This window comes from Maylandia zebra, linkage group LG3 (genome assembly GCF_041146795.1).
Source record: "Maylandia zebra isolate NMK-2024a linkage group LG3, Mzebra_GT3a, whole genome shotgun sequence".
NCBI lineage: Eukaryota > Metazoa > Chordata > Actinopteri > Cichliformes > Cichlidae > Maylandia > Maylandia zebra.
Window position 1 is genome coordinate 52,182,018 of NC_135169.1, and position 26,494 is coordinate 52,208,511.

General features: G+C 58.0%; 11 non-coding genes across 11 annotated transcripts; all 11 read left to right on the plus strand.

The window, feature by feature from the left end:
- The first annotated feature begins 1,821 nt into the window (after positions 1-1,821).
- LOC143417887 (5S ribosomal RNA) lies at positions 1,822-1,940 on the plus strand. The gene has a single exon (XR_013098035.1). It is a non-coding gene; the product is annotated as a 5S ribosomal RNA (ribosomal RNA).
- Positions 1,941-3,778: 1,838 nt separating this feature from the next.
- On the plus strand, positions 3,779-3,897 carry LOC143417330 (5S ribosomal RNA). The gene has a single exon (XR_013097551.1). It is a non-coding gene; the product is annotated as a 5S ribosomal RNA (ribosomal RNA).
- Positions 3,898-5,933: 2,036 nt separating this feature from the next.
- LOC143418006 (5S ribosomal RNA) lies at positions 5,934-6,052 on the plus strand. The gene has a single exon (XR_013098154.1). It is a non-coding gene; the product is annotated as a 5S ribosomal RNA (ribosomal RNA).
- Positions 6,053-7,302: 1,250 nt separating this feature from the next.
- LOC143417743 (5S ribosomal RNA) lies at positions 7,303-7,421 on the plus strand. The gene has a single exon (XR_013097891.1). It is a non-coding gene; the product is annotated as a 5S ribosomal RNA (ribosomal RNA).
- A 3,002-nt stretch (positions 7,422-10,423) lies between these two features.
- Positions 10,424-10,542, plus strand: LOC143418007 (5S ribosomal RNA). Its single transcript, XR_013098155.1, has one exon. It is a non-coding gene; the product is annotated as a 5S ribosomal RNA (ribosomal RNA).
- Positions 10,543-11,714: 1,172 nt separating this feature from the next.
- On the plus strand, positions 11,715-11,833 carry LOC143417468 (5S ribosomal RNA). Its single transcript, XR_013097689.1, has one exon. It is a non-coding gene; the product is annotated as a 5S ribosomal RNA (ribosomal RNA).
- Positions 11,834-12,689: 856 nt separating this feature from the next.
- On the plus strand, positions 12,690-12,808 carry LOC143418008 (5S ribosomal RNA). The gene has a single exon (XR_013098156.1). It is a non-coding gene; the product is annotated as a 5S ribosomal RNA (ribosomal RNA).
- Positions 12,809-16,688: 3,880 nt separating this feature from the next.
- On the plus strand, positions 16,689-16,807 carry LOC143417744 (5S ribosomal RNA). The gene has a single exon (XR_013097892.1). It is a non-coding gene; the product is annotated as a 5S ribosomal RNA (ribosomal RNA).
- A 3,512-nt stretch (positions 16,808-20,319) lies between these two features.
- Positions 20,320-20,438, plus strand: LOC143418009 (5S ribosomal RNA). The gene has a single exon (XR_013098157.1). It is a non-coding gene; the product is annotated as a 5S ribosomal RNA (ribosomal RNA).
- Positions 20,439-21,610: 1,172 nt separating this feature from the next.
- LOC143417476 (5S ribosomal RNA) lies at positions 21,611-21,729 on the plus strand. The gene has a single exon (XR_013097698.1). It is a non-coding gene; the product is annotated as a 5S ribosomal RNA (ribosomal RNA).
- An 850-nt stretch (positions 21,730-22,579) lies between these two features.
- Positions 22,580-22,698, plus strand: LOC143418010 (5S ribosomal RNA). Its single transcript, XR_013098158.1, has one exon. It is a non-coding gene; the product is annotated as a 5S ribosomal RNA (ribosomal RNA).
- Positions 22,699-26,494: the final 3,796 nt, after the last annotated feature.

The window sequence follows — 26,494 nt, forward strand, 5'->3', positions numbered from 1 at the left end:
TGGTTCCTGAGGCCATCTTCAACAATCCAGGGCCTGTGCTGTTAGATAAATGCTAAACTGAGCCTTTGGGTTAGGGTATTATGCAAACATGCAGGTATGGTTAAAGGATTGTCTTCGTAACTTCAGGTACTTGCCACCTAATCAGTTGAATCCATAAATTGAGACATTGTGCTGGGGCCAGCAGCTTACCAGGCCACTTACACCACACCAGGGCCTGAGTGACCGGCTGGGGCCACTTACACCACATCAGGGCCTGTGGCTGCTGGCTGAGGCCACTTACACCACACCAGGGCCTGTGGCTGCTGGCTGAGGCCACTTACACCACACCAGGGCATTATTTGCTATTGAGGCCAATTACACCACACCAGGGTCTGTGGCTCTTGCTCAGGCCACTTACACCACACCAGGGCCTGTGGCACTGGCTGAGGCCACTTACACCACACCAGGGCCTGTGGCTGCTGGCTGAGGCCACCTACACCACACCAGGGCATTAGTTGCTATTGAGGCCAATTACACCACACCAGGGTCTGTGACTCTTGCTCAGGCCACTTAGACCACACCAGGGCCTGTGGCACTGGCTGAGGCCACTTACACCACACCAGGGCCTGTGGCTGCTGGCTGAGGCCACTTACACCACACCAGGGCCTGTGGCTCTGGCTGAGGTCACTTACACCACACCAGGGCCTGTGGCTGCTGGCTGAGGGCACTTACACCACACCAGTGCCTGTGGCTTCTGGCTGAGGCCACTTACACCACACCAGGGCCTGTGGCTCTTGCTCAGGCCACTTACACCACACCAGGGCCTGTGGCTGCTGGCTGAGGCCACTTACACCACACCAGGGCCTGTGGCTGCTGGCTGAGGCCACTTACACCACACCAGGGCCTGTGGCTGCTGGCTGAGGGCAGTTACACCACACCAGTGCCTGTGGCTGCTGGCTGAGGTCACTTACACCACACCAGGGCATTAGTTGCTATTGAGGCCAATTACACCACACCAAGGTCTGTGACTCTTGCTCAGGCCACTTACACCACACCAGGGCCTGTGGCTGCTGGCTGAGGCCACTTACACCACACCAGGGCCTGTGGCTGCTGGCTGAGGCCACTTACACCACACCAGGGCCTGTGGCTGCTGGCTGAGGTCACTTACACCACACCAGGGCCTGTGACTCTTGCTCAGGCCACTTACACCACACCAGGGCATTAGTTGCTATTGAGGCCAATTACACCACACCAGGGTCTGTGACTCTTGCTCAGGCCACTTACACCACACCAGGGCCTGTGGCACTGGCTGAGTCCACTTACACCACACCAGGGCCTGTGGCTGCTGGCTGAGGTCACTTACACCACACCAGGGCCTGTGGCTGCTGGCTGAGGGCACTTACACCACACCAGTGCCTGTGGCTTCTGGCTGAGGCCACTTACACCACACCAGGGCCTGTGGCTGCTGGCTGAGGCCACTTACACCGCACAAGGGCCTGTGGCTGCTGGCTGAGGCCACCTACACCACACCAGGGCCTGTGGCTCTTGCTCAGGCCACTCATATCACACCAGACCCTGTGCTTCTGGCCGAGGCCATCTTCACCAAACCTGGCCCTGTGCTGCTTGCTGTGGCCATGTACAACACACCAGGCCCTGTGCTGGTTCCAGAGGCCATCTTCAACAATCCAGGGCCTGTGCTGTTAGATAAATGCCAAACTGAGCCTTTGGGTTATGGTATTATGCAAACATGCATGTATGGTTATAGGATTGTCTTCGTAACTTCAGGTACTTGCCACCTAATCAGTTGAATCCATAAATTGAGACATTGTGCTGGGGCCAGCAGCTTACGGCCATACCACCCTGCGCACGCCCGACCTCGTCTGATCTCGGAAGCTAAGCAGGGCTGGGCTTGGTTAGTACTTGGATGGGAGACTGCCTGGGAATACCTGGTGCTGTAAGCCTTTCATTTTCATGTCATTGAACCGCTTTTGATCCAGAGAAGGGGTGTATTAAAAGACCAAAAGCAGCTGCCCATTAATGAGGGCACATTAACGACATTGCTTTTGGCTGTTTTCCAATGTCTTGTGCTGCTAGCTGATGCCACCTACACCACACCAGGGCCTGAGTGACCGGCTGGGGCCACTTACACCACATCAGGGCCTGTGGCTCTGGCTGAGGCCACTTACACCACACCAGGGCCTGTGGCTGCTGGCTGAGGCCACCTACACCACACCAGGGCCTGTGGCTGCTGGCTGAGGCCACTTACACCACACCAGGGCCTGTGGCTCTGGCTGAGGCCACTTACACCACACCAGGGCCTGTGGCTGCTGGCTGAGGCCACCTACACCACACCAGGGCCTTAGTTGCTATTGAGGCCACTTACACCACACCAGGGCCTGTGGCTGCTGGCTGAGGCCACATACACCACACCAGGGCCTTAGTTGCTATTGAGGCCACTTACACCACACCAGGGCCTGTGGCTCTTGCTCAGGCCACTTACACCACACCAGGGCCTGTGGCTGCTGGCTGAGGCCACTTACACCACACCAGGGCCTGTGGCTGCTGGCTGAGGCCACTTACACCACACCACGGCCTGTGGCTGCTGGCTGAGGCCACATACACCACACCACGGCCTTATTTGCTTCTGAGGCCACTTACACCACACCATGGCCTGTGGCTGCTGGCTGAGGCCACATACACCACACCACGGCCTTATTTGCTTCTGAGGCCACATACACCACACCAGGGCCTTAGTTGCTATTGAGGCCACTTACACCACACCAGGGCCTTAGTTGCTATTGAGGCCAATTACACCACACCATGGTCTGTGGCTCTTGCTCAGGCCACTTACACCACACCAGGGCCTGTGGCTGCTGGCTGAGGCCACTTACACCACACCAGGGCATTAGTTGCTATTGAGGCCACTTACACCACACCAGGGCCTGTGGCTGCTGGCTGAGGCCACCTACACCACACCAGGGCATTAGTTGCTATTGAGGCCAATTACACCACACCAGGGTCTGTGGCTCTTGCTCAGGCCACTTACACCACACCAGGGCCTGTGGCACTGGCTGAGGCCACTTACACCACACCAGGGCCTGTGGCTCTGGCTGAGGCCACTTACACCACACCAGGGCCTGTGGCTGCTGGCTGAGGCCACTTACACCACACCAGGGCCTGTGGCTGCTGGCTGAGGCCACTTACACCACACCAGTGCATTAGTTGCTATTGAGGCCAATTACACCACACCAGGGTCTGTGACTCTTGCTCAGGCCACTTACACCACACCAGGGCCTGTGGCACTGGCTGAGGCCACTTACACCACACCAGGGCCTGTGGCTGCTGGCTGAGGCCACTTACACCACACCAGGGCCTGTGGCTGCTGGCTGAGGCCACTTACACCACACCAGGGCCTGTGGCTGCTGGCTGAGGGCACTTACACCACACCAGTGCCTGTGGCTTCTGGCTGAGGCCACTTACACCACACCAAGGCCTGTGGCTCTTGCTCAGGCCACTCACATCACACCAGGCCCTGTGCTTCTGGCCGAGGCCATCTTCACCAAACCAGGCCCTGTGCTGCTAGCTGTGGCCATGTACAACACACCAGGCCCTGTGCTGGTTCCTGAGGCCATCTTCAACAATCCAGGGTCTGTGCTGTTAGATAAATGCTAAACTGAGCCTTTGGGTTAGGGTATTATGCAAACATGCAGGTATGGTTAAAGGATTGTCTTCGTAACTTCAGGTACTTGCCACCTAATCAGTTGAATCCATAAATTGAGACATTGTGCTGGGGCCAGCAGCTTACGGCCATACCACCCTGAGCACGCCAGACCTCGTCTGATCTCGGAAGCTAAGCAGGGCTGGGCTTGGTTAGTACTTGGATGGGAGACTGCCTGGGAATACCTGGTGCTGTAAGCCTTTCATTTTCATGTCATTGAACCGCTTTTGATCCAGAGAAGGGGTGTATTAAAAGACCAAAAGCAGCTGCCCATTAATGAGGGCACATTAACGACATTGCTTTTGGCTCTTTTCCAATGTCTTGTGCTGCTAGCTGATGCCACCTACACCACACCAGGGCCTGAGTGACCGGCTGGGGCCACTTACACCACATCAGGGCCTGTGGCTCTGGCTGAGGCCACTTACACCACACCAGGGCCTGTGGCTGCTGGCTGAGGCCACTTACACCACACCAGGGCCTGTGGCTGCTGGCTGAGGCCACTTACACCACACCAGGGCCTGTGGCTGCTGGCTGAGGCCACTTACACCACACCAGGGCCTGTGGCTGCTGGCTGAGGCCACTTAAACCACACCAGGGCCTGTGGCTGCTGGCTGAGGCCACTTACACCACACAAGGGCCTGTGGCTGCTGGCTGAGGCCACTTACACCACACCAGGGCCTGTGGCTGCTGGCTGAGGCCACTTACACCACACAAGGGCCTGTGGCTGCTGGCTGAGGCCACCTACACCACACCAGGGCCTGTGGCTCTTGCTCAGGCCACTCATATCACACCAGACCCTGTGCTTCTGGCCAAGCCCATCTTCACCAAACCTGGCCCAGTGCTGCTTGCTGTGGCCATGTACAACACACCAGGCCCTGTGCTGCTGGCTGAGGCCACTTACACCACACCAGGGCCTTAGTTGCTATTGAGGCCACTTACACCACACCAGGGCCTTATTTGCTTCTGAGGCCACTTACACCACACCAGGGCCTGTGGCTGCTGGCTGAGGCCACCTACACCACACCAGGGCATTAGTTGCTATTGAGGCCAATTACACCACACCAGGGTCTGTGACTCTTGCTGAGGCCACTTACACCACACCAGGGCCTGTGGCACTGGCTGAGTCCACTTACACCACACCAGGGCCTGTGGCTGCTGGCTGAGGCCACTTACACCACACCAGGGCCTGTGGCTGCTGGCTGAGGTCACTTACACCACACCAGGGCCTGTGGCTGCTGGCTGAGGGCACTTACACCACACCAGTGCCTGTGGCTTCTGGCTGAGGCCACTTACACCACACCAGGGCCTGTGGCTGCTGGCTCAGGCCACTTACACCACACCAGGGCCTGTGGCTGCTGGCTGAGGCCACTTACACCACACCAGGGCCTGTGTCTGCTGGCTGAGGCCACTTACACCACACCAGGGCATTAGTTGCTATTGAGGCCCCTTACACCACACCAGGGTCTGTGGCTCTTGCTCAGGCCACTTACACCACACCAGGGCCTGTGGCACTGGCTGAGGCCACTTACACTACACCAGGGCCTGTGGCTCTGGCTGAGGCCACTTACACCACACCAGGGCCTGTGGCTCCTGGCTGAGGTCACATACACCACACCACGGCCTTATTTGCTTCTGAGGCCACTTACACCACACCAGGGCCTGTGGCTGCTGGCTGAGGCCACATACACCACACCAGGGCCTTAGTTGCTATTGAGGCCAATTACACCACACCAGGGCCTGTGGTCTTGCTCAGGCCACTTACACCACACCAGGGCCTGTGGCTGCTGGCTGAGGCCACATACACCACACCAGGGCCTTAGTTGCTATTGAGGCCAATTACACCACACCAGGGCCTGTGGTCTTGCTCAGGCCACTTACTCCACACCAGGGCCTGTGGCTCTTGCTCAGGCCACTTACACCACACCAGGGCCTGTGGCTCTTGCTCAGGCCACTCATATCACACCAGGCCCTGTGCTTCTGGCCGAGGCCATCTTCACCAAACCAGGCCCTGTGCTGCTAGCTGTGGCCATGTACAACACACCAGGCCCTGTTCTGGTTCCTGAGGCCATCTTCAACAATCCAGGGCCTGTGCTGTTGGATAAATGCTAAACTGAGCCTTTGGGTTAGGGTATTATGCAAACATGCAGGTATGGTTATAGGATTGTCTTCGTAACTTCAGGTACTTGCCACCTAATCACTTGAATCCATAAATTGAGACATTGTGCTGGGGCCAGCAGCTTACGGCCATACCACCCTGAGCACGCCCGACCTCGTCTGATCTCGGAAGCTAAGCAGGGCTGGGCTTGGTTAGTACTTGGATGGGAGACTTCCTTGGAATACCTGGTGCTGTAAGCCTTTCATTTTCATGTCATTGAACCGCTTTTGATCCAGAGAAGGGGTGTATTAAAAGACCAAAAGCAGCTGCCCATTAATGAGGGCACATTAACGACATTGCTTTTGGCTCTTTTCCAATGTCTTGTGCTGCTAGCTGATGCCACCTACACCACACCAGGGCCTGAGTGACCGGCTGGGGCCACTTACACCACATCAGGGCCTGTGGCTCTGGCTGAGGCCACTTACACCACACCAGGGCCTGTGGCTGCTGGCTGAGGCCACCTACACCACACCAGGGCCTTAGTTGCTATTGAGGCCAATTACACCACACCAGGGCCTGTGGCTGCTGGCTGAGGCCACTTACACCACACCAGGGCATTAGTTGCTATTGAGGCCACTTACACCACACCAGGGCCTGTGGCTGCTGGCTGAGGCCACCTACACCACACCAGGGCCTTAGTTGCTATTGAGGCCAATTACACCACACCAGGGCCTGTGGCTCTTGCTCAGGCCACTTACACCACACCAGGGCCTGTGGCTGCTGGATGAGGCCACTTACACCACACCAGGTCATTAGTTGCTATTGAGGCCACTTACACCACACCAGGGCCTGTGGCTGCTGGCTGAGGCCACCTACACCACACCAGGGCATTAGTTGCTATTGAGGCCAATTACACCACACCAGGGTCTGTGGCTCTTGCTCAGGCCACTTACACCACACCAGGGCCTGTGGCACTGGCTCAGGCCACTTACACCACACCAGGACCTGTGGCTCTGGCTGAGGCCACTTACACCACACCAGGGCCTGTGGCTGCTGGCTGAGGCCACGTACACCACACCAGGGCCTGTGGCTGCTGGCTGAGGCCACTTACACCACACCAGGGCCTGTGGCTGCTGGCTGAGGCCACTTACACCACACCAGTGCCTGTGGCTTCTGGCTGAGGCCACTTACACCACACCAGGGCCTGTGGCTCTTGCTCAGGCCACTCACATCACACCAGGCCCTGCGCTTCTGGCCGAGGCCATCTTCACCAAACCAGGCCCTGTGCTGCTAGCTGTGGCCATGTACAACACACCAGGCCCTGTGCTGGTTCCTGAGGCCATCTTCAACAATCCAGGGCCTGTGCTGTTAGATAAATGCCAAACTGAGCCTTTGGGTTAGGGTATTATGCAAACATGCAGGTATGGTTAAAGGATTGTCTTCGTAACTTCAGGTACTTGCCACCTAATCAGTTGAATCCATAAATTGAGACATTGTGCTGGGGCCAGCAGCTTACGGCCATACCACCCTGAGCACGCCCGACCTCGTCTGATCTCGGAAGCTAAGCAGGGCTGGGCTTGGTTAGTACTTGGATGGGAGACTGCCTGGGAATACCTGGTGCTGTAAGCCTTTCATTTTCATGTCATTGAACCGCTTTTGATCCAGAGAAGGGGTGTATTAAAAGACCAAAAGCAGCTGCCCATTAATGAGGGCACATTAACGACATTGCTTTTGGCTGTTTTCCAATGTCTTGTGCTGCTAGCTGATGCCACCTACACCACACCAGGGCCTGAGTGACCGGCTGGGGCCACTTACACCACATCAGGGCCTGTGGCTCTTGCTCAGGCCACTTACACCACACCAGGGCCTGTGGCTGCTGGCTGAGGCCACTTACACCACACCAGGGCATTAGTTGCTATTGAGGCCAATTACACCACACCAGGGTCTGTGGCTCTTGCTCAGGCCACTTACACCACACCAGGGCCTGTGGCACTGGCTGAGGCCACTTACACCACACCAGGGCCTGTGGCTGCTGGCTGAGGCCACCTACACCACACCAGGGCATTAGTTGCTATTGAGGCCAATTACACCACACCAGGGTCTGTGACTCTTGCTCAGGCCACTTACACCACACCAGGGCCTGTGGCACTGGCTGAGGCCACTTACACCACACCAGGGCCTGTGGCTGCTGGCTGAGGCCACTTACACCACACCAGGGCCTGTGGCTGCTGGCTGAGGTCACTTACACCACACCAGGGCCTGTGGCTGCTGGCTGAGGGCACTTACACCACACCAGGGCCTGTGGCTTCTGGCTGAGGCCACTTACACCACACCAGGGCCTGTGGCTCTTGCTCAGGCCACTTACACCACACCAGGGCCTGTGGCTGCTGGCTGAGGCCACTTACACCACACCAGGGCCTGTGGCTGCTGGCTGAGGCCACTTACACCACACCAGGGCCTGTGGCTGCTGGCTGAGGGCACTTACACCACACCAGTGCCTGTGGCTGCTGGCTGAGGCCACTTACACCACACCAGGGCATTAGTTGCTATTGAGGCCCCTTACACCACACCAGGGCCTGTGGCACTGGCTGAGGCCACTTACACCACACCAGGGCCTGTGGCTGCTGGCTGAGGCCACCTACACCACACCAGGGCATTAGTTGCTATTGAGGCCAATTACACCACACCAGGGTCTGTGACTCTTGCTCAGGCCACTTACACCACACCAGGGCCTGTGGCACTGGCTGAGTCCACTTACACCACACCAGGGCCTGTGGCTGCTGGCTGAGGCCACTTACACCACACCAGGGCCTGTGGCTGCTGGCTGAGGGCACTTACACCACACCAGTGCCTGTGGCTTCTGGCTGAGGCCACTTACACCACACCAGGGCCTGTGGCTGCTGGCTCAGGCCACTTACACCACACCAGGGCCTGTGGCTGCTGGCTGAGGCCACTTACACCACACCAGTGCCTGTGGCTGCTGGCTGAGGCCACTTACACCACACCAGGGCATTAGTTGCTATTGAGGCCCCTTACACCACACCAGGGCCTGTGGCTGCTGGCTGAGGCCACTTACACCACACCAGGGCCTGTGGCACTGGCTGAGGCCACTTACACCACAGGGCTGAGGCCAATTACACCACACCAGGGTCTGTGGCTCTTGCTCAGGCCACTTACACCACACCAGGGCCTGTGGCACTGGCTGAGGCCACTTACACCACACCAGGGCCTGTGGCTCTGGCTGAGGCCACTTACACCACACCAGGGCCTGTGGCTGCTGGCTGAGGCCACTTACACCACACCAGGGCCTGTGGCTCCTGGCTGAGGTCACATACACCACACAACGGCCTTATTTGCTTCTGAGGCCACTTACACCACACCAGGGCCTGTGGCTGCTGGCTGAGGCCACATACACCACACCAGGGCCTTAGTTGCTATTGAGGCCAATTACACCACACCAGGGCATTAGTTGCTATTGAGGCCAATTACACCACACCAGGGTCTGTGGCTCTTGCTCAGGCCACTTACACCACACCAGGGCCTGTGGCTGCTGGCTCAGGCCACTTACACCACACCAGGGCCTGTGGCTGCTGGCTGAGGCCACTTACACCACACCAGGGCCTGTGGCTGCTGGCTGAGGCCACTTACACCACACCAGTGCCTGTGGCTGCTGGCTGAGGCCACTTACACCACACCAGGGCATTAGTTGCTATTGAGGCCCCTTACACCACACCAGGGTCTGTGGCTCTTGCTCAGGCCACTTACACCACACCAGGGCCTGTGGCACTGGCTGAGGCCACTTACACCACACCAGGGCATTAGTTGCTATTGAGGCCCCTTACACCACACCAGGGTCTGTGGCTCTTGCTCAGGCCACTTACACCACACCAGGGCCTGTGGCTCTGGCTGAGGCCACTTACACCACACCAGGGCCTGTGGCTGCTGGCTGAGGCCACTTACACCACACCAGGGCCTGTGGCTGCTGGCTGAGGCCACTTACACCACACCAGGGCCTGTGGCTCCTGGCTGAGGTCACATACACCACACCACGGCCTTATTTGCTTCTGAGGCCACTTACACCACACCAGGGCCTGTGGCTGCTGGCTGAGGCCACATACACCACACCAGGCTCTTAGTTGCTATTGAGGCCAATTACACCACACCAGGGCCTGTGGCTCTTGCTCAGGCCACTTACTCCACACCAGGGCCTGTGGCTCATGCTCAGGCCACTTACTCCACACCAGGGCCTGTGGCTCTTGCTCAGGCCACTTACACCACACCAGGGCCTGTGGCTCTTGCTCAGGCCACTTACACCACACCAGGGCCTGTGGCTCTTGCTCAGGCCACTCATATCACACCAGGCCCTGTGCTTCTGGCCGAGGCCATCTTCACCAAACCAGGCCCTGTGCTGCTAGCTGTGGCCATGTACAACACACCAGGCCCTGTTCTGGTTCCTGAGGCCATCTTCAACAATCCAGGGCCTGTGCTGTTGGATAAATGCTAAACTGAGCCTTTGGGTTAGGGTATTATGCAAACATGCAGGTATGGTTATAGGATTGTCTTCGTAACTTCAGGTACTTGCCACCTAATCACTTGAATCCATAAATTGAGACATTGTGCTGGGGCCAGCAGCTTACGGCCATACCACCCTGAGCACGCCCGACCTCGTCTGATCTCGGAAGCTAAGCAGGGCTGGGCTTGGTTAGTACTTGGATGGGAGACTTCCTTGGAATACCTGGTGCTGTAAGCCTTTCATTTTCATGTCATTGAACCGCTTTTGATCCAGAGAAGGGGTGTATTAAAAGACCAAAAGCAGCTGCCCATTAATGAGGGCACATTAACGACATTGCTTTTGGCTCTTTTCCAATGTCTTGTGCTGCTAGCTGATGCCACCTACACCACACCAGGGCCTGAGTGACCGGCTGGGGCCACTTACACCACATCAGGGCCTGTGGCTCTGGCTGAGGCCAATTACACCACACCAGGGCCTGTGGCTGCTGGCTGAGGCCACTTACACCACACCAGGGCATTAGTTGCTATTGAGGCCACTTACACCACACCAGGGCCTGTGGCTGCTGGCTGAGGCCACCTACACCACACCAGGGCCTTAGTTGCTATTGAGGCCAATTACACCACACCAGGGCCTGTTGCTCTTGCTCAGGCCACTTACACCACACCAGGGCCTGTGGCTGCTGGATGAGGCCACTTACACCACACCAGGGCATTAGTTGCTATTGAGGCCACTTACACCACACCAGGGCCTGTGGCTGCTGGCTGAGGCCACCTACACCACACCAGGGCATTAGTTGCTATTGAGGCCAATTACACCACACCAGGGTCTGTGGCTCTTGCTCAGGCCACTTACACCACACCAGGGCCTGTGGCACTGGCTCAGGCCACTTACACCACACCAGGACCTGTGGCTCTGGCTGAGGCCACTTACACCACACCAGGGCCTGTGGCTGCTGGCTGAGGCCACTTACACCACACCAGGGCCTGTGGCTGCTGGCTGAGGCCACTTACACCACACCAGGGCCTGTGGCTGCTGGCTGAGGCCACTTACACCACACCAGTGCCTGTGGCTTCTGGCTGAGGCCACTTACACCACACCAGGGCCTGTGGCTCTTGCTCAGGCCACTCACATCACACCAGGCCCTGCGCATCTGGCCGAGGCCATCTTCACCAAACCAGGCCCTGTGCTGCTAGCTGTGGCCATGTACAACACACCAGGCCCTGTGCTGGTTCCTGAGGCCATCTTCAACAATCCAGGGCCTGTGCTGTTAGATAAATGCCAAACTGAGCCTTTGGGTTAGGGTATTATGCAAACATGCAGGTATGGTTAAAGGATTGTCTTCGTAACTTCAGGTACTTGCCACCTAATCAGTTGAATCCATAAATTGAGACATTGTGCTGGGGCCAGCAGCTTACGGCCATACCACCCTGAGCACGCCCGACCTCGTCTGATCTCGGAAGCTAAGCAGGGCTGGGCTTGGTTAGTACTTGGATGGGAGACTACCTGGGAATACCTGGTGCTGTAAGCCTTTCATTTTCATGTCATTGAACCGCTTTTGAGCCAGAGAAGGGGTGTATTAAAAGACCAAAAGCAGCTGCCCTTTAATGAGGGCACATTAACGACATTGCTTTTGGCTGTTTTCCAATGTCTTGTGCTGCTAGCTGATGCCACCTACACCACACCAGGGCCTGAGTGACCGGCTGGGGCCACTTACACCACATCAGGGCCTGTGGCTCTTGCTCAGGCCACTTACACCACACCAGGGCCTGTGGCTGCTGGCTGAGGCCACTTACACCACACCAGGGCATTAGTTGCTATTGAGGCCAATTACACCACACCAGGGTCTGTGGCTCTTGCTCAGGCCACTTACACCACACCAGGGCCTGTGGCACTGGCTGAGGCCACTTACACCACACCAGGGCCTGTGGCTGCTGGCTGAGGCCACCTACACCACACCAGGGCATTAGTTGCTATTGAGGCCAATTACACCACACCAGGGTCTGTGACTCTTGCTCAGGCCACTTACACCACACCAGGGCCTGTGGCACTGGCTGAGGCCACTTACACCACACCAGGGCCTGTGGCTCTTGCTCAGGCCACTCATATCACACCAGGCCCTGTGCTTCTGGCCGAGGCCATCTTCACCAAACCAGGCCCTGTGCTGCTAGCTGTGGCCATGTACAACACACCAGGCCCTGTTCTGGTTCCTGAGGCCATCTTCAACAATCCAGGGCCTGTGCTGTTGGATAAATGCTAAACTGAGCCTTTGGGTTAGGGTATTATGCAAACATGCAGGTATGGTTATAGGATTGTCTTCGTAACTTCAGGTACTTGCCACCTAATCACTTGAATCCATAAATTGAGACATTGTGCTGGGGCCAGCAGCTTACGGCCATACCACCCTGAGCACGCCCGACCTCGTCTGATCTCGGAAGCTAAGCAGGGCTGGGCTTGGTTAGTACTTGGATGGGAGACTTCCTTGGAATACCTGGTGCTGTAAGCCTTTCATTTTCATGTCATTGAACCGCTTTTGATCCAGAGAAGGGGTGTATTAAAAGACCAAAAGCAGCTGCCCATTAATGAGGGCACATTAACGACATTGCTTTTGGCTCTTTTCCAATGTCTTGTGCTGCTAGCTGATGCCACCTACACCACACCAGGGCCTGAGTGACCGGCTGGGGCCACTTACACCACATCAGGGCCTGTGGCTCTGGCTGAGGCCACTTACACCACACCAGGGCCTGTGGCTGCTGGCTGAGGCCACTTACACCACACCAGGGCCTTAGTTGCTATTGAGGCCAATTACACCACACCAGGGCCTTAGTTGCTATTGAGGCCAATTACACCACACCAGGGCCTGTGGCTGCTGGCTGAGGCCACTTACACCACACCAGGGCATTAGTTGCTATTGAGGCCAATTACACCACACCAGGGCCTGTGGCACTGGCTGAGGCCACTTACACCACACCAGGGCCTGTGGCTGCTGGCTGAGGCCACCTACACCACACCAGGGCATTAGTTGCTATTGAGGCCAATTACACCACACCAGGGTCTGTGACTCTTGCTCAGGCCACTTACACCACACCAGGGCCTGTGGCACTGGCTGAGGCCACTTACACCACACCAGGGCCTGTGGCTGCTGGCTGAGGCCACCTACACCACACCAGGGCATTAGTTGCTATTGAGGCCAATTACACCACACCAGGGTCTGTGGCTCTTGCTCAGGCCACTTACACCACACCAGGGCCTGTGGCACTGGCTGAGGCCACTTACACCACACCAGGGCCTGTGGCTGCTGGCTGAGGCCACCTACACCACACCAGGGCATTAGTTGCTATTGAGGCCAATTACACCACACCAGGGTCTGTGACTCTTGCTCAGGCCACTTACACCACACCAGGGCCTGTGGCACTGGCTGAGGCCACTTACACCACACCAGGGCCTGTGGCTGCTGGCTGAGGCCACCTACACCACACCAGGGCATTAGTTGCTATTGAGGCCAATTACACCACACCAGGGTCTGTGGCTCTTGCTCAGGCCACTTACACCACACCAGGGCCTGTGGCACTGGCTGAGGCCACTTACACCACACCAGGGCCTGTGGCTCTGGCTGAGGCCACTTACACCACACCAGGGCCTGTGGCTGTTGGCTGAGGCCACTTACACCACACCAGGGCCTGTGGCTGCTGGCTGAGGCCACGTACACCACACCAGGGCCTGTGGCTGCTGGCTGAGGCCACTTACACCACACCAGGGCCTGTGGCTGCTGGCTGAGGCCACCTACACCACACCAGGGCATTAGTTGCTATTGAGGCCAATTACACCACACCAGGGTCTGTGACTCTTGCTCAGGCCACTTACACCACACCAGGGCCTGTGGCACTGGCTGAGTCCACTTACACCACACCAGGGCCTGTGGCTGCTGGCTGAGGCCACTTACACCACACCAGGGCCTGTGGCTGCTGGCTGAGGCCACTTACACCACACCAGGGCCTGTGGCTGCTGGCTGAGGCCACCTACACCACACCAGGGCATTAGTTGCTATTGAGGCCAATTACACCACACCAGGGTCTGTGACTCTTGCTCAGGCCACTTACACCACACCAGGGCCTGTGGCACTGGCTGAGGCCACTTACACCACACCAGGGCCTGTGGCTGCTGGCTGAGGCCACCTACACCACACCAGGGCATTAGTTGCTATTGAGGCCAATTACACCACACCAGGGTCTGTGGCTCTTGCTCAGGCCACTTACACCACACCAGGGCCTGTGGCACTGGCTGAGGCCACTTACACCACACCAGGGCCTGTGGCTCTGGCTGAGGCCACTTACACCACACCAGGGCCTGTGGCTGTTGGCTGAGGCCACTTACACCACACCAGGGCCTGTGGCTGCTGGCTGAGGCCACGTACACCACACCAGGGCCTGTGGCTGCTGGCTGAGGCCACTTACACCACACCAGGGCCTGTGGCTGCTGGCTGAGGCCACCTACACCACACCAGGGCATTAGTTGCTATTGAGGCCAATTACACCACACCAGGGTCTGTGACTCTTGCTCAGGCCACTTACACCACACCAGGGCCTGTGGCACTGGCTGAGTCCACTTACACCACACCAGGGCCTGTGGCTGCTGGCTGAGGCCACTTACACCACACCAGGGCCTGTGGCTGCTGGCTGAGGGCACTTACACCACACCAGTGCCTGTGGCTTCTGGCTGAGGCCACTTACACCACACCAGGGCCTGTGGCTGCTGGCTCAGGCCACTTACACCACACCAGGGCCTGTGGCTGCTGGCTGAGGCCACTTACACCACACCAGGGCCTGTGGCTGCTGGCTGAGGCCACTTACACCACACCAGTGCCTGTGGCTGCTGGCTGAGGCCACTTACACCACACCAGGGCATTAGTTGCTATTGAGGCCCCTTACACCACACCAGGGTCTGTGGCTCTTGCTCAGGCCACTTACACCACACCAGGGCCTGTGGCACTGGCTGAGGCCACTTACACTACACCAGGGCCTGTGGCTCTGGCTGAGGCCACTTACACCACACCAGGGCCTGTGGCTGCTGGCTGAGGGCACTTACACCACACCAGGGCCTGTGGCTTCTGGCTGAGGCCACTTACACCACACCAGGGCCTGTGGCTCTTGCTCAGGCCACTTACACCACACCAGGGCCTGTGGCTCTGGCTGAGGCCACTTACACCACACCAGGGCCTGTGGCTGCTGGCTGAGGCCACTTACACCACACCAGGGCCTTAGTTGCTATTGAGGCCAATTACACCACACCAGGGCCTTAGTTGCTATTGAGGCCAATTACACCACACCAGGGCCTGTGGCACTGGCTGAGGCCACTTACACCACACCAGGGCCTGTGGCTGCTGGCTGATGCCACTTACACCACACCAGGGCCTGTGGCTGCTGGCTGAGGCCACCTACACCACACCAGGGCCTTAGTTGCTATTGAGGCCAATTACACCACACCAGGGTCTGTAGCTCTTGCTCAGGCCACTTACACCACACCAGGGCCTGTGGCTGCTGGCTGAGGCCACTTACACCACACCAGGGCCTGTGGCTGCTGGCTGAGACCACTTACACCACACCAGGGCCTGTGGCTGCTGGCTGAGGCCACTTACACCACACAAGGGCCTGTGGCTGCTGGCTGAGGCCACCTACACCACACCAGGGCCTGTGGCTTCTGGCTGAGGCCACTTACACCACACCAGGGCCTGTGGCTCTTGCTCAGGCAACTCATATCACACCAGACCCTGTGCTTCTGGCCAAGGCCATCTTCACCAAACCTGGCCCAGTGCTGCTTGCTGTGGCCATGTACAAGACACAAGGCCCTGTGCTGCTGGCTGAGGCCACTTACACCACACCAGGGCCTTATTTACTTCTGAGGCCACTTACACCACACCAGGGCCTGTGCCTGCTGGCTGAGGCCACATACACAACACCAGGGCCTTAGTTGCTATTGAGGCCAATTACACCACACCAGGGCCTGTGGCTGCTGGCTGAGGCCACTTACACCACACCAGGGCCTGTGGCTGCTGGCTGAGGCCACTTACACCACACCAGGGCCTGTGGCTCTTGCTCAGGCCACTCATATCACACCAGACCCTGCGTTTCTGGCCGAGGCCATCTTCACCAAACCTGGCCCTGTGCTGCTTGCTGTGGCCATGTACAACACACCAGGCCCTGTGCTGGTTCCAGAGGCCATCTTCAACAATCCAGGGCCTGTGCTGTTAGATAAATGCCAAACTGAGCCTTTGGGTTAGGGTATTATGCAAACATGCAGGTATGGTTATAGGATTGTCTTCGTAACTTCAGGTACTTGCCACCTAATCAGTTGAATCCATAAATTGAGACATTGTGCTGGGGCCAGCAGCTTACGGCCATACCACCCTGAGCACGCCCGACCTCGTCTGATCTCGGAAGCTAAGCAGGGCTGGGCTTGGTTAGTACTTGGATGGGAGACTGCCTGGGAATACCTGGTGCTGTAAGCCTTTCATTTTCATGTCATTGAACCGCTTTTGATCCAGAGAAGGGGTGTATTAAAAGACCAAAAGCAGCTGCCCATTAATGAGGGCACATTAACGACATTGCTTTTGGCTGTTTTCCAATGTCTTGTGCTGCTAGCTGATGCCACCTACACCACACCAGGGCCTGAGTGACCGGCTGGGGCCACTTACACCACATCAGGGCCTGTGGCTCTGGCTGAGGCCACTTACACCACACCAGGGCCTGTGGCTGCTGGCTGAGGCCACTAACACCACACCAGGGCCTTAGTTGCTATTGAGGCCAATTACACCACACCAGGGTCTGTGGCTATTGCTCAGGCCACTTACACCACACCAGGGCCTGTGGCTGCTGGCTGAGGCCACTAACACCACACCAGGGCCTTAGTTGCTATTGAGGCCAATTACACCACACCAGGGTCTGTGGCTCTTGCTCAGGCCACTTACACCACACCAGGGCCTGTGGCTGCTGGCTGAGGTCACTTACACCACACAAGGGCCTGTGGCTGCTGGCTGAGGCCACCTACACCACACCAGGGCCAGTGGCTTCTGGCTGAGGCCACTTACACCACACCAGTGACTGTGGCTTCTGACTGAGGCCACTTACACCACACCAGGGCCTGTGGCTGCTGGCTGAGGCCACCTACACCACACCAGGGCCTTAGTTGCTATTGAGGCCAATTACACCACACCAGGGTCTGTGGCTCTTGCTCAGGCCACTTACACCACACCAGGGCCTGTGGCTGCTGGCTGAGGCCACTTACACCACACCAGGGCATTAGTTGCTATTGAGGCCAATTACACCACACCAGGGTCTGTTGCTCTTGCTCAGGCCACTTACACCACACCAGGGCCTGTGGCACTGGCTGAGGCCACTTACACCACACCAGGGCCTGTGGCTCTGGCTGAGGCCACTTACACCACACCAGGGCCTTAGTTGCTATTGAGGCCACTTACACCACACCAGGGCCTGTGGCTCTGGCTGAGGCCACTTACACCACACCACGGCCTTATTTGCTTCTGAGGCCACTTACACCACACAAGGGCCTGTGGCTGCTGGCTGAGGCCACTTACACCACACAAGGGCCTTTGGCTGCTGGCTGAGGCCACCTACACCACACCAGGGCCTGTGGCTGCTGGCTGAGACCACTTACACCACACCAGGGCCTGTGGCTCTTGCTCAGGCCACTTACACCACACCAGGGCCTTAGTTGCTATTGAGGCCACTTACACCACACCAGGGCCTGTGGCTGCTGGCTGTGGCCATGTACACCACACAAGGGCCTGTGGCTGCTGGCTGAGGCCACATACACCACACCAGGGCCTTAGTTGCTATTGAGGCCAATTACACCACACCAGGGCCTGTGGCACTGGCTGAGGCCACTTACACCACACCAGGGCCTGTGGCTGCTGGCTGAGGCCACTTACACCACACCAGGGCCTGTGGCTGCTGGCTGAGGCCACTTACACCACACCAGGGCCTGTGGCTGCTGGCTGAGGCCACCTACACCACACCAGGGCCTTAGTTGCTATTGAGGCCAATTACACCACACCAGGGTCTGTAGCTCTTGCTCAGGCCACTTACACCACACCAGGGCCTGTGGCTGCTGGCTGAGGCCACTTACACCACACCAGGGCCTGTGGCTGCTGGCTGAGGCCACTTACACCACACCAGGGCCTGTGGCACTGGCTGAGTCCACTTACACCACACCAGGGCCTGTGGCTGCTGGCTGAGGCCACTTACACCACACCAGGGCCTGTGGCTGCTGGCTGAGGGCACTTACACCACACCAGTGCCTGTGGCTTCTGGCTGAGGCCACTTACACCACACCAGGGCCTGTGGCTGCTGGCTCAGGCCACTTACACCACACCAGGGCCTGTGGCTGCTGGCTGAGGCCACTTACACCACACCAGTGCCTGTGGCTGCTGGCTGAGGCCACTTACACCACACCAGGGCATTAGTTGCTATTGAGGCCCCTTACACCACACCAGGGCCTGTGGCTGCTGGCTGAGGCCACTTACACCACACCAGGGCCTGTGGCACTGGCTGAGGCCACTTACACCACAGGGCTGAGGCCAATTACACCACACCAGGGTCTGTGGCTCTTGCTCAGGCCACTTACACCACACCAGGGCCTGTGGCACTGGCTGAGGCCACTTACACCACACCAGGGCCTGTGGCTCTGGCTGAGGCCACTTACACCACACCAGGGCCTGTGGCTGCTGGCTGAGGCCACTTACACCACACCAGGGCCTGTGGCTCCTGGCTGAGGTCACATACACCACACAACGGCCTTATTTGCTTCTGAGGCCACTTACACCACACCAGGGCCTGTGGCTGCTGGCTGAGGCCACATACACCACACCAGGGCCTTAGTTGCTATTGAGGCCAATTACACCACACCAGGGCATTAGTTGCTATTGAGGCCAATTACACCACACCAGGGTCTGTGGCTCTTGCTCAGGCCACTTACACCACACCAGGGCCTGTGGCTGCTGGCTCAGGCCACTTACACCACACCAGGGCCTGTGGCTGCTGGCTGAGGCCACTTACACCACACCAGGGCCTGTGGCTGCTGGCTGAGGCCACTTACACCACACCAGTGCCTGTGGCTGCTGGCTGAGGCCACTTACACCACACCAGGGCATTAGTTGCTATTGAGGCCCCTTACACCACACCAGGGTCTGTGGCTCTTGCTCAGGCCACTTACACCACACCAGGGCCTGTGGCACTGGCTGAGGCCACTTACACTACACCAGGGCCTGTGGCTCTGGCTGAGGCCACTTACACCACACCAGGGCCTGTGGCTGCTGGCTGAGGCCACTTACACCACACCAGGGCCTGTGGCTGCTGGCTGAGGCCACTTACACCACACCAGGGCCTGTGGCTCCTGGCTGAGGTCACATACACCACACCACGGCCTTATTTGCTTCTGAGGCCACTTACACCACACCAGGGCCTGTGGCTGCTGGCTGAGGCCACATACACCACACCAGGCTCTTAGTTGCTATTGAGGCCAATTACACCACACCAGGGCCTGTGGCTCTTGCTCAGGCCACTTACTCCACACCAGGGCCTGTGGCTCATGCTCAGGCCACTTACTCCACACCAGGGCCTGTGGCTCTTGCTCAGGCCACTTACACCACACCAGGGCCTGTGGCTCTTGCTCAGGCCACTTACACCACACCAGGGCCTGTGGCTCTTGCTCAGGCCACTCATATCACACCAGGCCCTGTGCTTCTGGCCGAGGCCATCTTCACCAAACCAGGCCCTGTGCTGCTAGCTGTGGCCATGTACAACACACCAGGCCCTGTTCTGGTTCCTGAGGCCATCTTCAACAATCCAGGGCCTGTGCTGTTGGATAAATGCTAAACTGAGCCTTTGGGTTAGGGTATTATGCAAACATGCAGGTATGGTTATAGGATTGTCTTCGTAACTTCAGGTACTTGCCACCTAATCACTTGAATCCATAAATTGAGACATTGTGCTGGGGCCAGCAGCTTACGGCCATACCACCCTGAGCACGCCCGACCTCGTCTGATCTCGGAAGCTAAGCAGGGCTGGGCTTGGTTAGTACTTGGATGGGAGACTTCCTTGGAATACCTGGTGCTGTAAGCCTTTCATTTTCATGTCATTGAACCGCTTTTGATCCAGAGAAGGGGTGTATTAAAAGACCAAAAGCAGCTGCCCATTAATGAGGGCACATTAACGACATTGCTTTTGGCTCTTTTCCAATGTCTTGTGCTGCTAGCTGATGCCACCTACACCACACCAGGGCCTGAGTGACCGGCTGGGGCCACTTACACCACATCAGGGCCTGTGGCTCTGGCTGAGGCCAATTACACCACACCAGGGCCTGTGGCTGCTGGCTGAGGCCACTTACACCACACCAGGGCATTAGTTGCTATTGAGGCCACTTACACCACACCAGGGCCTGTGGCTGCTGGCTGAGGCCACCTACACCACACCAGGGCCTTAGTTGCTATTGAGGCCAATTACACCACACCAGGGCCTGTTGCTCTTGCTCAGGCCACTTACACCACACCAGGGCCTGTGGCTGCTGGATGAGGCCACTTACACCACACCAGGGCATTAGTTGCTATTGAGGCCACTTACACCACACCAGGGCCTGTGGCTGCTGGCTGAGGCCACCTACACCACACCAGGGCATTAGTTGCTATTGAGGCCAATTACACCACACCAGGGTCTGTGGCTCTTGCTCAGGCCACTTACACCACACCAGGGCCTGTGGCACTGGCTCAGGCCACTTACACCACACCAGGACCTGTGGCTCTGGCTGAGGCCACTTACACCACACCAGGGCCTGTGGCTGCTGGCTGAGGCCACTTACACCACACCAGGGCCTGTGGCTGCTGGCTGAGGCCACTTACACCACACCAGGGCCTGTGGCTGCTGGCTGAGGCCACTTACACCACACCAGTGCCTGTGGCTTCTGGCTGAGGCCACTTACACCACACCAGGGCCTGTGGCTCTTGCTCAGGCCACTCACATCACACCAGGCCCTGCGCATCTGGCCGAGGCCATCTTCACCAAACCAGGCCCTGTGCTGCTAGCTGTGGCCATGTACAACACACCAGGCCCTGTGCTGGTTCCTGAGGCCATCTTCAACAATCCAGGGCCTGTGCTGTTAGATAAATGCCAAACTGAGCCTTTGGGTTAGGGTATTATGCAAACATGCAGGTATGGTTAAAGGATTGTCTTCGTAACTTCAGGTACTTGCCACCTAATCAGTTGAATCCATAAATTGAGACATTGTGCTGGGGCCAGCAGCTTACGGCCATACCACCCTGAGCACGCCCGACCTCGTCTGATCTCGGAAGCTAAGCAGGGCTGGGCTTGGTTAGTACTTGGATGGGAGACTACCTGGGAATACCTGGTGCTGTAAGCCTTTCATTTTCATGTCATTGAACCGCTTTTGAGCCAGAGAAGGGGTGTATTAAAAGACCAAAAGCAGCTGCCCTTTAATGAGGGCACATTAACGACATTGCTTTTGGCTGTTTTCCAATGTCTTGTGCTGCTAGCTGATGCCACCTACACCACACCAGGGCCTGAGTGACCGGCTGGGGCCACTTACACCACATCAGGGCCTGTGGCTCAGGCCACTTACACCACACCAGGGCCTGTGGCTGCTGGCTGAGGCCACTTACACCACACCAGGGCATTAGTTGCTATTGAGGCCAATTACACCACACCAGGGTCTGTGGCTCTTGCTCAGGCCACTTACACCACACCAGGGCCTGTGGCACTGGCTGAGGCCACTTACACCACACCAGGGCCTGTGGCTGCTGGCTGAGGCCACCTACACCACACCAGGGCATTAGTTGCTATTGAGGCCAATTACACCACACCAGGGTCTGTGACTCTTGCTCAGGCCACTTACACCACACCAGGGCCTGTGGCACTGGCTGAGGCCACTTACACCACACCAGGGCCTGTGGCTCTTGCTCAGGCCACTCATATCACACCAGGCCCTGTGCTTCTGGCCGAGGCCATCTTCACCAAACCAGGCCCTGTGCTGCTAGCTGTGGCCATGTACAACACACCAGGCCCTGTTCTGGTTCCTGAGGCCATCTTCAACAATCCAGGGCCTGTGCTGTTGGATAAATGCTAAACTGAGCCTTTGGGTTAGGGTATTATGCAAACATGCAGGTATGGTTATAGGATTGTCTTCGTAACTTCAGGTACTTGCCACCTAATCACTTGAATCCATAAATTGAGACATTGTGCTGGGGCCAGCAGCTTACGGCCATACCACCCTGAGCACGCCCGACCTCGTCTGATCTCGGAAGCTAAGCAGGGCTGGGCTTGGTTAGTACTTGGATGGGAGACTTCCTTGGAATACCTGGTGCTGTAAGCCTTTCATTTTCATGTCATTGAACCGCTTTTGATCCAGAGAAGGGGTGTATTAAAAGACCAAAAGCAGCTGCCCATTAATGAGGGCACATTAACGACATTGCTTTTGGCTCTTTTCCAATGTCTTGTGCTGCTAGCTGATGCCACCTACACCACACCAGGGCCTGAGTGACCGGCTGGGGCCACTTACACCACATCAGGGCCTGTGGCTCTGGCTGAGGCCACTTACACCACACCAGGGCCTGTGGCTGCTGGCTGAGGCCACTTACACCACACCAGGGCCTTAGTTGCTATTGAGGCCAATTACACCACACCAGGGCCTTAGTTGCTATTGAGGCCAATTACACCACACCAGGGCCTGTGGCTGCTGGCTGAGGCCACTTACACCACACCAGGGCATTAGTTGCTATTGAGGCCAATTACACCACACCAGGGCCTGTGGCACTGGCTGAGGCCACTTACACCACACCAGGGCCTGTGGCTGCTGGCTGAGGCCACCTACACCACACCAGGGCATTAGTTGCTATTGAGGCCAATTACACCACACCAGGGTCTGTGACTCTTGCTCAGGCCACTTACACCACACCAGGGCCTGTGGCACTGGCTGAGGCCACTTACACCACACCAGGGCCTGTGGCTGCTGGCTGAGGCCACCTACACCACACCAGGGCATTAGTTGCTATTGAGGCCAATTACACCACACCAGGGTCTGTGGCTCTTGCTCAGGCCACTTACACCACACCAGGGCCTGTGGCACTGGCTGAGGCCACTTACACCACACCAGGGCCTGTGGCTGCTGGCTGAGGCCACCTACACCACACCAGGGCATTAGTTGCTATTGAGGCCAATTACACCACACCAGGGTCTGTGACTCTTGCTCAGGCCACTTACACCACACCAGGGCCTGTGGCACTGGCTGAGGCCACTTACACCACACCAGGGCCTGTGGCTGCTGGCTGAGGCCACCTACACCACACCAGGGCATTAGTTGCTATTGAGGCCAATTACACCACACCAGGGTCTGTGGCTCTTGCTCAGGCCACTTACACCACACCAGGGCCTGTGGCACTGGCTGAGGCCACTTACACCACACCAGGGCCTGTGGCTCTGGCTGAGGCCACTTACACCACACCAGGGCCTGTGGCTGTTGGCTGAGGCCACTTACACCACACCAGGGCCTGTGGCTGCTGGCTGAGGCCACGTACACCACACCAGGGCCTGTGGCTGCTGGCTGAGGCCACTTACACCACACCAGGGCCTGTGGCTGCTGGCTGAGGCCACCTACACCACACCAGGGCATTAGTTGCTATTGAGGCCAATTACACCACACCAGGGTCTGTGACTCTTGCTCAGGCCACTTACACCACACCAGGGCCTGTGGCACTGGCTGAGTCCACTTACACCACACCAGGGCCTGTGGCTGCTGGCTGAGGCCACTTACACCACACCAGGGCCTGTGGCTGCTGGCTGAGGCCACTTACACCACACCAGGGCCTGTGGCTGCTGGCTGAGGCCACCTACACCACACCAGGGCATTAGTTGCTATTGAGGCCAATTACACCACACCAGGGTCTGTGACTCTTGCTCAGGCCACTTACACCACACCAGGGCCTGTGGCACTGGCTGAGGCCACTTACACCACACCAGGGCCTGTGGCTGCTGGCTGAGGCCACCTACACCACACCAGGGCATTAGTTGCTATTGAGGCCAATTACACCACACCAGGGTCTGTGGCTCTTGCTCAGGCCACTTACACCACACCAGGGCCTGTGGCACTGGCTGAGGCCACTTACACCACACCAGGGCCTGTGGCTCTGGCTGAGGCCACTTACACCACACCAGGGCCTGTGGCTGTTGGCTGAGGCCACTTACACCACACCAGGGCCTGTGGCTGCTGGCTGAGGCCACGTACACCACACCAGGGCCTGTGGCTGCTGGCTGAGGCCACTTACACCACACCAGGGCCTGTGGCTGCTGGCTGAGGCCACCTACACCACACCAGGGCATTAGTTGCTATTGAGGCCAATTACACCACACCAGGGTCTGTGACTCTTGCTCAGGCCACTTACACCACACCAGGGCCTGTGGCACTGGCTGAGTCCACTTACACCACACCAGGGCCTGTGGCTGCTGGCTGAGGCCACTTACACCACACCAGGGCCTGTGGCTGCTGGCTGAGGGCACTTACACCACACCAGTGCCTGTGGCTTCTGGCTGAGGCCACTTACACCACACCAGGGACTGTGGCTGCTGGCTCAGGCCACTTACACCACACCAGGGCCTGTGGCTGCTGGCTGAGGCCACTTACACCACACCAGGGCCTGTGGCTGCTGGCTGAGGCCACTTACACCACACCAGTGCCTGTGGCTGCTGGCTGAGGCCACTTACACCACACCAGGGCATTAGTTGCTATTGAGGCCCCTTACACCACACCAGGGTCTGTGGCTCTTGCTCAGGCCACTTACACCACACCAGGGCCTGTGGCACTGGCTGAGGCCACTTACACTACACCAGGGCCTGTGGCTCTGGCTGAGGCCACTTACACCACACCAGGGCCTGTGGCTGCTGGCTGAGGGCACTTACACCACACCAGGGCCTGTGGCTTCTGGCTGAGGCCACTTACACCACACCAGGGCCTGTGGCTCTTGCTCAGGCCACTTACACCACACCAGGGCCTGTGGCTCTGGCTGAGGCCACTTACACCACACCAGGGCCTGTGGCTGCTGGCTGAGGCCACTTACACCACACCAGGGCCTTAGTTGCTATTGAGGCCAATTACACCACACCAGGGCCTTAGTTGCTATTGAGGCCAATTACACCACACCAGGGCCTGTGGCTGCTGGCTGAGGCCACTTACACCACACCAGGGCATTAGTTGCTATTGAGGCCAATTACACCACACCAGGGCCTGTGGCACTGGCTGAGGCCACTTACACCACACCAGGGCCTGTGGCTGCTGGCTGATGCCACTTACACCACACCAGGGCCTGTGGCTGCTGGCTGAGGCCACCTACACCACACCAGGGCCTTAGTTGCTATTGAGGCCAATTACACCACACCAGGGTCTGTAGCTCTTGCTCAGGCCACTTACACCACACCAGGGCCTGTGGCTGCTGGCTGAGGCCACTTACACCACACCAGGGCCTGTGGCTGCTGGCTGAGACCACTTACACCACACCAGGGCCTGTGGCTGCTGGCTGAGGCCACTTACACCACACAAGGGCCTGTGGCTGCTGGCTGAGGCCACCTACACCACACCAGGGCCTGTGGCTTCTGGCTGAGGCCACTTACACCACACCAGGGCCTGTGGCTCTTGCTCAGGCAACTCATATCACACCAGACCCTGTGCTTCTGGCCAAGGCCATCTTCACCAAACCTGGCCCAGTGCTGCTTGCTGTGGCCATGTACAAGACACAAGGCCCTGTGCTGCTGGCTGAGGCCACTTACACCACACCAGGGCCTTATTTACTTCTGAGGCCACTTACACCACACCAGGGCCTGTGCCTGCTGGCTGAGGCCACATACACAACACCAGGGCCTTAGTTGCTATTGAGGCCAATTACACCACACCAGGGCCTGTGGCTGCTGGCTGAGGCCACTTACACCACACCAGGGCCTGTGGCTGCTGGCTGAGGCCACTTACACCACACCAGGGCCTGTGGCTCTTGCTCAGGCCACTCATATCACACCAGACCCTGCGTTTCTGGCCGAGGCCATCTTCACCAAACCTGGCCCTGTGCTGCTTGCTGTGGCCATGTACAACACACCAGGCCCTGTGCTGGTTCCAGAGGCCATCTTCA